At 45.3% G+C, this 12,282-nt stretch overlaps 1 pseudogene; it reads right to left on the bottom strand.

Moving 5' to 3' along the window:
• LOC136521612 (disease resistance protein RPM1-like) overlaps positions 1-11,515 on the bottom strand; it is a 62,360-nt pseudogene extending 50,845 nt beyond the window's left edge.
• Between the last annotated feature and the right edge of the window lie 767 nt (positions 11,516-12,282).

Here is a 12,282-nt window from a genome sequence, read left to right as displayed (position 1 = left end):
CGTCGAGATAAGCACCGTCGTTGCCGTGGTCAGCGCGTGAGGTTAGGGATGACAGGTGGGGTCGGGTTGTCAGTGACTCAACGTTCAAATGGATTTTTTTCTATTTTCAGATTTGAATGAATAGTGATGTAATTTGTTATTTTTGTGTAGATTTATTTAGAGCTCCAAAAATTATGAAAAATTTTGTGTGACTTATCTGTGATGTATAGTATTTAATAAAATATGAAATAATGTTTTTAGTACTTTTTGAATGTGATAAAAATTGCTCAATTTATTAATAAATGGATTTCCATGATTTTTCAAGGCTTATTTAATTGTCCAAAAATTCTAAAATTTGTTTTGCCACTTACTTATTATGTAATGAACATTTACAAAAATTTTGAGCTCAATTAGAATAAGTTGATTTATTTCATAATGTTGAATTAAATAATTAATTCATAAAAGCAAATAGTAACCTTTATTGATTTAGGTTTTGTTTGAAATTTTGATTGAGTGATGACCTTGGGTCATTTGTTGATAATGATTCTTGGCAATTGATGTATGTGTTGCGAAAAAAGATTTAGTTTGTTTGACTTGCAACTGTACCGTGAAGGAAAGTTGTATTCAAATTTTTAATTTTTTGCATCCATCATCGAGCATCACGTTTTGTATTCCGCATCATGTTAAACATGGCATTGTTATTACGTGTAGTGAACGAAGGTGAACACGTGGTAGTTAATCAAGTTGTTGAGGAGGTTAATCCGTCTGTTGAGGTCGGATTGAATACTTGTGAAACATCGCAGGAACCAGACTTTTCTGTCAACGAAGGCAAGCCCCGGATGCATACAACCCTACCTTGTGTTTTACAAATTAATTTCGCTTTTGCTTTCCGTTACTGCATTGAGTGATTAGGAGTTAAGTAAGAGCCAAATTGGTACATTACCAACCTTGTTATTCTATATTTACCATATTACCAGTTTTAAATTCGTATATGCCTAGTTTTGCTTAGCTATGCTTAGAACGATGAAAGTCGGGTGATTACCTGCCACCTGCAAGTTTTTAATGGAACCTTGGTTACTTATGTTATCATGTGATATGGGAATGTGGAGTAATAAATCTAGACCGGGCGGACTCGGTGTGTGTGAGCCACAAGACATGGAGGTCTTGTGAGCGGGTTCTTTCCGCTTGTGTCGATTAAGGCACGTCCGTTGTTGAATTGCATGAGGTGAGAATTTGTAGTACTAACCACATACTCCGGTAAGCCTTTACTCGGCTATTCTATTATGAGAATGGCTACTCACGCACTGGGAGTGGAGAGATAGCGGGAATAGCGTGCACCCATGTGGCCATGGGCCGAAATGGTGGAGTACTGTATTCTCGGGCGGACCCATTCTTGTTTTAGAGGATCTGAGTGTAGGTTGGTATATGTAGGTTAGGGACCTACATATGTCGTGTGGTCTGGAATTCCCAGCTGGGTTTTAATCGGTTCGAATCGTCATTGCTCCTCGGTCATGGAGACTCAACTCACTGTTCATCATCGTAGATTAATAACTAGAATTTGAGAGAGGTTTGCGAAAGAGATTGATATGAAGTTCATGATCTCATTGCGGATCATGGCAGATTCATATGTGGTACTTATAAAGTTTTACCTTTGAAGTAAAGAAATCTTGTTAAAGAGCTTTTATGCAAAAGAACTTTAATTATTGTTAAAGCCATACCTTGAATCCCTAATCATGCATTCCTGAGTCTTCTCAGTTTTATTTCGGTTAAGTCTTGTTGAGTACTTTGTACTCAGGGTTCGTTGACCCCTTGTTGCAGGTGAGCCTCATGAGCAGATATGTTTTGGATCGTGCTGCATGATGGTTGTTCCTTGTGATGATGATGAGAAGTAAATGTGTGGCCCTTGGGCAGGGCAGTTTCATTGTGTGTTTTGTACTATATTATAATGCCACTCCACTACTACTTCGGTTTGTAATAATTATCGAACTTAGTTTGTAAGGTTTGAAACAACTGGTTTGTAAACTAAGTTATCGTAAGACTTCCGCTGTTTTTACTCTGGTATTGATATTTGGATAAATGTTGTAATACTGCAATGACTCTGTAACGTGATCCTGCTCAGAAATCGTGGATGATTCGGGGTTCCCCGAGGACACCCGACAATCTTTTTAAGTTATTGGAAACATATGCATAAATGTCAAAGGTCGTCGGACAGTGACAGGTGCATGTGGGCCCTATAACTTAGGAGGTTCTGCCACAGCCGTCTCGATGACGCATGCCCCTCTATAGCGCACTTTGTGCTGGTGCTTGGAGTAGATGGCGTCGGATCCCCTGAAGATCATGATGCATTCCTTGGAGTTTTGAAAGTTGTTCCCATCTTTGCCCACCACGCCTCCTTGCTTGGTTGCTGCCTCCCTGCCCTTTCCTTCTTTCGGCCTATCGACCTATCATAGGAAGTGCTTGAGGAGCTCGCAGTCCTTGTAGAGGTGCTTGATGGAGTAGGCATGGTTGGTGCATGGACTATCCATGAGCTTGTCGAAGTGTCCGGGCTAGCCCTGCTAGGGCTGCTTGCACGCGCGATCGACTGTGGCGACCAACACGGAGTTGGCCAGTCGACGTCGATCCTTCTTGTTCTTTTTACCCCTCTGTGTGGAGGGGCCCTCATCTTGATCATTGTGCTTAGCCTTGTCCTTATCCCGGCCCTCATTGAAGACTGCTCCGACCACCTCCTCACCGATGGTGTGGTTCGTGGTGATGTCGAGCAGGTCACGGGTGGTTTGGGGCTTCAGGCAGCCAAGCTTGTGGATTAGGGACTCATAGGTTGCCTCAGAGAGGAATGCGCTGATGGTAGATCTTGAGGTCCTAGGAGTTCCCAAGGTGGACATACGTCCCCTAGAAATTCCTGACGAATATCCTCTTAAGGTCCACCCAGTCATGGATGTTGTCGTGCGGGAGGAATTTGAGCCATTCTCGAACATGTTCCCCCATGTAGATGGGGAGGTACTAAATGATGAAGTGGTCATCATCCACTCCTCCGGCTTGATAGGCAAGCCAGAAGTCTTCAAGCCATATACCGGGGTTTATCTCCCCGGTATACTTGGGGATGTTGGTAGGCGGTCGAAAGCGCTGTGGGAATAGTGCTCTCTAGATGCATCGGCCAAAGGCCCGTAGTCTTAGGCCATTCGAGCTGGGACTCCGATCATCGGGTCGGCGACCACGCCTAGGGTGTGTCTCATTGGTCCCCTTGATGGTTTGGCCGGAGCCCATGCTACCTGCCCTCACCGCCACCCGATGGACGTCATCGTCATACTAGGCCTAACCCCGGTTGTTGATGATGCTGCGAGCATCTCGGTTTGGACCGAGGCATTCGCGCATATGCAGTCGGTGTGGAGCAGGTGTCAGGTCAGGTCATGGCATAGCTGCAGCCTACTGTTCTGCGCTCGGCGGCTATAGCAGCGAGTGGATGGACCGATGCGTCTAATGCGTCCCCACCCCCTAGTGGGGAGTGAAGCCGCGAGTCGATATTGCGACACGGAGCTCTTTGCCTGTTGAATGGCAACGGTCTCCATCAGCACCTGGAGGTTCCGGTGGACCGCCAGCTCCTATGGGTCGATAGGCTCGGGAAAGCCGTGCAGAAGCATCGCTGCTACGGCGATGTTCTGGTTGGCCCGAGTGAACTGTGGGGGATCGTTCCCTCTGTCGATGATGTTGCGCTGAACCTAGTGGGCACGACCTCGGGCACCGCTCGCTAGGTTATGCGCACGAGGTGCATCGTGGTGTGTAGAGCGCGCCGGCGCAGGTGGCGGCTGGTTCTGCCGCCTTTGTCGTAGCTCCTCGCCATGTCCTAGGCACATGCGAGGGCATCCATGCGAGGGTCCGAAGGGGTGTGGGTCTGAAGAGACTTCGCCACCACCAGTGGCTGTCCTAGAGCATCCGCCATAGCACACTTGCGGGATAGAGGGTGGCTGGGTGCAACGATATCGCCGATGCTGAAGCCATCGCTCTCAACATTGTCATCCATGAGGTCATGAAAAGAGGTCGGAGCATAGTCCGCCATCCCCATGAATTTGGATGTGAGAGGGGGCAACGCTAGCATCTTTTGGAGCCCCCGTGCATACGCGTTCGAGGGGGGCGTGAGGCCATAGGGGAATCGGTCGCACGACGGTCGCGGCAGGAACAACGGGGTCCCTTTGGAGAATCAGCGGAAAATAGTAAATAGCGAGTAAATAACAGTGTGTATATTACTCATAGTGGGGTTTGAGCCTAGCATAGGCTCGGAACGAAGCGTAGGTGCCTCGTCATTGAGGTTGCTGGGAGTTCCAGAGCCAATGGAGGGCGCCCCTCCGACGGGCACCAGAACAAGTGCCTTCTTGCGAAGGTGAAGCACACCGAGCTGATCGGCGATGAAGTCCAGGCTTCCAAAGAGAAAGGCCTAGGATGGCTTGAAGATGGGAGGAACCCATATCCCAACAGGTGGGGGCATGGGAAACTCTAGAGAGCCGAAGCAAGTCATATCGCTTGAGCCCGCCATAGCGAAGGTGGCGAAAAGGTTGGCCATCTGATGACCAAAAGCGTGAACGTACGGCGTCTTCCCCATAGACGGCGCCAACTGTCGGTGCAGAAAGTGATCAACACGTAAATATTTATAGTTTTGCCATACGTTGTGATCGGATGTGGCCTAGCACTCAATGACATAGAGTTTATACTGGTTCAGGCAATGTGCCCTATGTCCAGTCTGAATCGGTCGGTGACTTTATTCCCGAGCCCAGTTGCTCGAAGTTTGTTATGGGGTTACAAACAAGAGGGAGTAAGATGGGGGGTATCAGAGGTCCGGTCAGACCCTGAACCTAAGGGCCAAGAGCGATGGGAGCTTCGACATGCGCTAAGTGTTCGAACGTCTATTGTTCATTGAAATCGTTGGATGGTCGTTCGACTCGTTCATCAATCGATTGAATCCTCTGTGTTTTGGAGAGAGCGCATCCCTTTTTATAGATGAAGGGGATGGCCTTACAAGAGAGAGTGTGTGTGCTATCTAGACACCTAGTCTTGTTGCCCATGCTGTCGAGTATAATGTGGTTTGTCGGCGCCTACAACACTGTTGATGTCTGGATGCATGTGATAGGCTCCATCGTGATCTTCTGGTATGGCCGATGTCGGTGCCTACCATACTGTAGGATAAATGTCGGTGCCCATAACACTGTTGGTGCTCTAACATGTCTGGAAGATTATAAAGTATACTTCTGACATGACCTGACAGTACTGTCATGCAGGAGTATAGGGTACGGTCCTCAATATTGTGGTTGACTGGAGCGTCCTGCCTTACTTGCTCTGTCTATTTTTTGGGTCTTCACCGAGCGGGCATCCCCGGTCGGTTGTTCCCCAGTCGGCTCTGGCCTCCCGGTCGGAGAAGAGCCGTAATCAGAGGCTCGGTGTACTCCCAGTCGAAGAAGCGAGTCAGAGTCGGAGGCGAGCGTCATCCCTTCTCGGCTAGGCCTCCTCCCTTGTCGTCCCTTCACACGTATGTTGCAAGTATTTTATCTGGATGTTGCATATATTTGCAATAGTTTTCAAGTGTTTCTGGTGTTTTGTGCAAGTGTTTCAGATGCATGTTTCAAGTGATTTATCTGTCTTCAGTTGTATGTTGTAAGTGCTGCATCTAAATATTTTAAAAGTACATCAGATGTTACACATGTTGCAATGTGACCTGACTGCTGCAGCTGCTGGAGTGGGAGCGAGGAGTCGGACGGGGGTGTAGACGCTGCGTGGGGACAGGTGGGGCGCAGACATGGCGTAGAGTTGGGCGGTACGTGGAGTGCAGCGTAGGAACAAGTACAGACACGGACATCTGGACGCGGACACTGTCGAGAATATATATGTGTCAACTCAACTTTCTCCACGCCAAAACGGTCAACAACATTCATTCATGGCAAACTCTATTTTTCTTTTATTGAGGAAATCGCAAACCTTTTTTTGGAGAAAGAATCGCAAACTCTTTTTCTTTTAGCAAAATCGCAAACTCTAATGGTCCGTCACGCTCCGCGTTGAGCGCACGACTCCTGCGCGAGTGGTATGGCGGCCTGGCCCAATGTTCACCCTGGGCTGCATTGCCATTGTAGTTGGTCGTGATGTGGGCTGCACTGCATGCCACCACTGTTGACCCATTCTGCGCTACGGGGCTACGGTTTGTCTAGTATCTTGATTTTCACATTTTTGATATGCAAATCTCTCTCTTCTTTTTCTTTTAGGATAAATGACAGGTGCTCTGCCTTTGCATTATAGTAGGGGAAAATTGCAGTACAAAGTTAATGGAACAAAAGGGAGAAAGAAAAACCAAAGAAACTATAAGAAAAGGACATCAAAATATGTACAGCAGCCTACGTCTCCTCCTTGAATCTCTCTTCTCGAACGTCCGTTTCAAATCCCATTTGTACCTCTGTAGTTTTCACGTACTAGCCATTTATGTCGAATATACAGTAATAGCGCGCTTATAGTTAGAAAGTAGAAACAATGCAGCGCAACGCATCCTTTGAATTGATAATATGAAAACCATACATATATGTATTAAAGAAATGTCTATTGATATCATGCCTTTTCTCTCAAGTAATATTAGTGTGCAAAATATAGTTACTTTATTTAATATGCAGAAATATTATGCAGAAATATTTTATTTCTACTTTAGCTAACTAGAAAAATAATACCAGTTCAAAATCATCTATTTTTGTGAATATGAATCAACTTATTAAAAAAATGTTAATCATACACCATATCCACTCATTAGCATTCCGGCTGCCTGTTTTGCCCAGCAGGTAGGGCAAGTTACACATTCAACTGAACAGCCCAAGGCCCACTCGCAAAAAAAGGAGAACAGCCCAAGGCCCAGAAACCATGAAATTTTAAAACGACACTCAGCCCTCAAGTATTGGCTGCTTATTTAAGCAGCTATTTAAACATATCTTTCTCGACAAGAACAAATAATTACAGTAGGCAGGACATATTGAAACCCGTATATGAGGCACACCCTACGTGTGCGCACACACACACAATGATGATGAAGTGCGTATTTCACTCGTGAAATAAAATAGTTGTTCGCAAAGAAATTACATATTTCCCACAGCAAGCTGGCACTCAAGTGTCATGTGCCAGATGAGGCATGCTTAGCTGCACCAGGACCATACTTCTTCACAAGCCACGGCACACGATGGAGGTTATTTACTGCAATATCAAACTGCACAGTTTTACTTTGCTGCGTAAATGATAGAAGACATATTAACAGAATGTTTTGATCCGGCTTATCGATAAGCTTTTCAGACCGTTGCTTTTGTAGATACTACTGTATTTCTTAGTTACCTATTTAGATTTGATCTTTAAATTTATGAAAATATCTTATGACCACTAAACTACATGTTTCACCAAGTAACTGGCAGAGAACATGAAAATTACCTGCTTGAGAATCAGGAGTAAAAAATATGGATGTTAGGTATATGTTGGACAATGTAATTGTCACTTCCTTGCAGTCTTTGTATGAATCCGTTTGACATATCTGTCAGAAATATTTGGTGGAGTGTCCTAAGGTACTGGATGCCCGCAGGTACTGCCTTTACATTCCCTAGCCCAACAAGCTCCAGATGATGTAGACCTATCATTGTCCCGTCCTCTATCTCAATCCAATCCAGATGTTCCATGTCACCTAATTCCAGAGAAATAAGCTTAGGGAACCACCCTGCACGAAAGGCCAGCTGTTCCCCACCATATGTCCCATACAGCCTCAAATGAACTAGGTTTAACATGTGAGAGAAGGAGATAATAGGATCCTTCTTAAGACCAGACCAGTTCATCTTTAACCATGCTAATTTCTCAAAATTGGAAAACATTGATGGAAGAACACCTGCATCCTCCAAATTGCTAGCTAACAGGCTGGCCCCTCGGCCGAACTCCCTAGTCTCCAATTGCCCGAGCACATTCATAAAAAAGAGAAGCATCAATGACAATTTCCTTTATATTGAAGGAGCAGTGTGAAAGTTACACAAGCAGAAGATACCGGCAGTATTCATGAAATTGGACATCCACAAAGCTTTCGACACGGTGAATTTGGGGTACTTGCTAGAGGTCCTGCAGGCGCTGGACTTCGGGCCACGCTGGCGTGAATGGGTTTCTATCCTATTCCGCACGTCCTCCTCGTCTGCGCTGCTCAATGGGCGGCATGGTCCCAGCTTCAGCCATGCCAGAGGAGTCCGGCAGGGAGATCCACTTTCACCCATGCTCTTCATTCTAGCCATGGACCCGCTACAGCTCTTACTTGATCAGGCAACCCAACACGGGATACTCACCGCCTTACCCCTTACGGCGGCAAAATGGAGGACCTCCATGTATGCAGATGATGTGGCTATTTTCATCAACCCAAAATTAGAGGATGTAGAAGCTCTCAAAATTATCCTCCAAGCCTTCGGCAGCTTCTCAGGACTACACATCAATTTAGAAAAAAGCTCCGTGCATCCAATCCGGTGTGAAAATATAGACCTTGACCATGTCCTGTCACCCTTTACCGGTACTAGGGGCGCCTTCCCCTGTAAGTATCTGGGGCTGCAACTCCACACCATATCACTTAAGAAAGTCCATGTCCAACCTCTCATTGAGCGAATTCAGCAAAGGTTGCCCAAATGGAAAGGGCGATGGTTGAACAAAGCGGGACGCCTTACACTAGTCACTTCGGTCCTCTCCTCCATGCCAACCTACCACCTCACGGTGTTTCCCTTGGTAGCATGGGCTAGAAGGAAGATTGATAAAATTAGGAGATCGTTCCTTTGGAAGGGGGAAGACAACGCAAATGGCGGACACTGCTTGGTCAACTGGCCAACAGTTACCAGACCCAAAGACCTAGGAGGTCTGGGGGTGCCTGACCTTGACATATTTAGAAGAGCTCTCCGGTTACGCTGGCTGTGGCAAGAATGGGTGGAGAATTCCAAGCCATGACTAGGCTTTGAACTCCCATGTAGTGATGTGGATCGCCTCCTTTTCAATGCTTTAATCAAAATTTCTTTGGGTGATGGCGCAAAGACTCGCTTCTGGCACCACAATTGGTTAGAGGGGGAAGCTCCAAGGTACCTAGCTCCAAACCTATTTCGGCTTGTTTCAAGAAAGAACCGATCGGTCCAACATGAACTCTGGAACAACAATTGGATGCGTTCGCTAAGGGGAAAGATCACCTCGGCTGTCCACATTGAAGAATTTGCATCCCTTTGGATACGAATTCAGGACATCCATCTGCAGCAGGGCATTCGGGACTCCATCACCTGGCGATGGACCCTGGATGGGGTTTACTCCACCCGTTTAGCTTACCGAATCCATTTCCAAGGTTCATTCTGATTTTTCCGTGCTAACATAATCTGGAAAGCACAGGTAGAGAACAAATGCAAGATCTTTGCCTGGATTCTAGTGCAGGACAAAATTCTCATGGCATAAAACCTACAGAAGATAGGGTGGCCACATCAAGATCACTGCGTGCTTTGCAACGGGCCCTTAGAAACCGCCCTACATCTTTGTTTGTGCTGCCCATTTGTAAAGGAGGTCTGGGACCAAATCCTCTCTTGGGAGAACTTCAGTGTGCTGCAGTCACAGCCTCAGGGGGGGCCCGTCGAGATCAGAGCATGGTGGGAAGAAGCAGCAAAAAAGTGCCAACCACCGAACGCAGACGGCTCAATGGGGGGTAGTGATCTACACATTTTGGAATATTTGGGAAGACATAAATAGGAGATTTTTAAACAATACCGCAAAGACGGTGCCACTAGTGGCCGCAAGAATCAAGGAGGACATAGAGCAAAGGAAGAGGGCTTTCGCTTACACTTAGCAATCTCCCTTCTCTAACCGCAAGGAATGTGTTTTCTTGGTGTTTTTATGTGCACCTAGGATCCTTAATACCCTTTTCGGAGTGTCTTCCTCCTTGTACATAAACCCTCTTTCCCTATCTTAATTGAAAGCTAGAGCTCCTACTATTGCATTAAAAAAAGAACACCTGCATCCAACTTTCCAGCGAGCTAGAGAAACTTCAGATTGGGTAAGGGCTTGAGCATTTTCAAGTCAAGAATCTCATCCATATCAATTGCGGAAATAAGCAACCTGCTCAAGTTAGGCATCTTCATCAGGGAGCTCCATAACTCTGCAATGTAGCTTTGACGCATTTTCATTATACCCAAACTTCTCATCAGCGTCAAGTTACCCAGTTGTGAAACTAAATCTTTACTGGCTGAAACAATCTGTAAAGCTTGCAGATTCTTTAGAAGGCAAATGTTACCAGGAATTTTTGTAGCACTAAAGCAATTCAATGATATTTGTAGAAGATCATGCACTACAAACACCTGTAAATGCCGTAAATTAGTTAACATAGTTATTTCCAGTGGCAACTCCTCTACGTAGGTGAATCTGAGATCCAAAACTTGTAGGTTAACAAGTTTACCGAATGATGCTGGTATTATCTTCACTTTTGTGTATGAAAAATCAATATAGCGCAAGTTATACAATTCGGTGACCATGCTAGGCACTTGTCCAATATTTGCAAATCTTAGGCATAGGACCCTCAGTAGTCTGAAACATGATAAAATATCATCTATCCAAGAGCATGGTACTTCAGTGTCAAACAAAATAAATGAGCGGAGCCGTGAACTAGCTATAGAATTCAAGGTCTGGGCACCTCTTTGTATGCATAAGCGGCGGACTTCATGGGGAACTTGGGTTGTACTAGCATCGCCATATGCAATACCAAACTTCTCCTTTTTAGCAATGATGGAGGTTACTTCTCGCACAAGATCATGCATAACAAATGTTCCATATGCATTACTTTCTGTGACTCGAAAAAGACAACGTTGAGTGAGCTCCACAAGGTAATAATTGGCAACCTCCTCCATTGTTGTTCCATCTTCTCTATCTTCCACTAAACCTTCTGCTATCCATAGCTTAGAAATCACTTTTCTTTTAATCTTGTAATCTTCAGGATAGAGACTGCAGTACAGAAAGCAGCTCCTCAGATAACTTGGGAGATCATTCAAGCACATATCCAGAACATTAGAAATCCAATTCAGTTCTGGATTGTTAGCTAATTGCCAGCTAAGTTGGCTGTAGAAAGACTCCCACCCCTGCTCCTCGAATTCACGATATGATAGTACTTCCAATGGTTACAATAGCCAGTGGCAATCCCTGACACCTAGCAACAATTTTCTCTGCAAAAAACCTAAGGTTTTCAGGACATTGGGTATCTTTCGATGCACGAAGTGCCTTTTTACAGAAAAGCTCCCAGGATTCAGCATGTTGAAGAGTTTTAAGTTCAATTGTATAGTGATCTACTGCCAAACAAGATACGTCCTTTCTCCGAGTAGTTATCAGCACTTTGCTTCCACAGTTGTTTCTGGCAAACGCATAGTTTAGAAATAACCATGCATCTTTATCCCATACATCATCCAAGACAATGAAATATTTTTTTGTCTAGCAAATAGCTTTGTATTACCTCAACTAGTCTCATGTGGTTCATGGTCATGAAACCACTTGCCATGCTTCTCTCTATAGCTGATTGTTTACACCAAAATTTGAAAGAAGCTCCCAAGATCATGTCATCAAGGAATCGATTGCACGAAGGTCGGTATCAGCTGATTCGAATGCAGCACTGGAATCGGCTTTCTTCAGATAGCGCCAGCAGATAACGACAAAAGCTATGATCAGCACCGGAAAAATCATGTTGGACTCTACAAAAAGGGAAAGATTAGGGTCCAAGTTATCTTAAATTAAGAATGTTTTCTCTTAGGCCAAAAATTGTGATGAGTCATGCTTAAGTAGGATTCATGCGTAGGTTACGGGTATAAATATTGGACCCCGGCTATTGTAAAGGACAGACAATCAATCAAACACAAGTTACTTACTTTTTTCGGCTCCGGCCACCCCTTAGAAGTAGGAGTAGAGTAGATCTCGGTGAGTTCTTCAGCGAGCAGGGATGCATCGGTCCGGCCGACCTCCGGCTTATCTGTAAGTACCATCATGGCTTATACTTCTATTCGTACGGCTGCATCGATCCGGTCGACCTCCACTGCGACTCTGGTATAAGCTTGTTATCGACTCTTGTTTAGTTCAAGTACGGTTGCATCGATCCGGTCGACCTCCACTGCTCGAACTAGATTAAGGTCAAGTTATCGGCTCTGTCTAAGGGTGGCGTCCTTCGGATAGATTCATTAAGTTACCAATATTGCTTATTGCTTTCATTATTTATTTAATTACAGTGATATCACTTCGCCTGATTAGGATTGATCTAGACCGGCCTTATATCAT

This window comes from Miscanthus floridulus, chromosome 18, assembly GCF_019320115.1.
Source record: "Miscanthus floridulus cultivar M001 chromosome 18, ASM1932011v1, whole genome shotgun sequence".
In the NCBI taxonomy this organism is placed as follows: domain Eukaryota; kingdom Viridiplantae; phylum Streptophyta; class Magnoliopsida; order Poales; family Poaceae; genus Miscanthus; species Miscanthus floridulus.
This window is presented reverse-complemented; position numbering and strand designations above follow the sequence as displayed.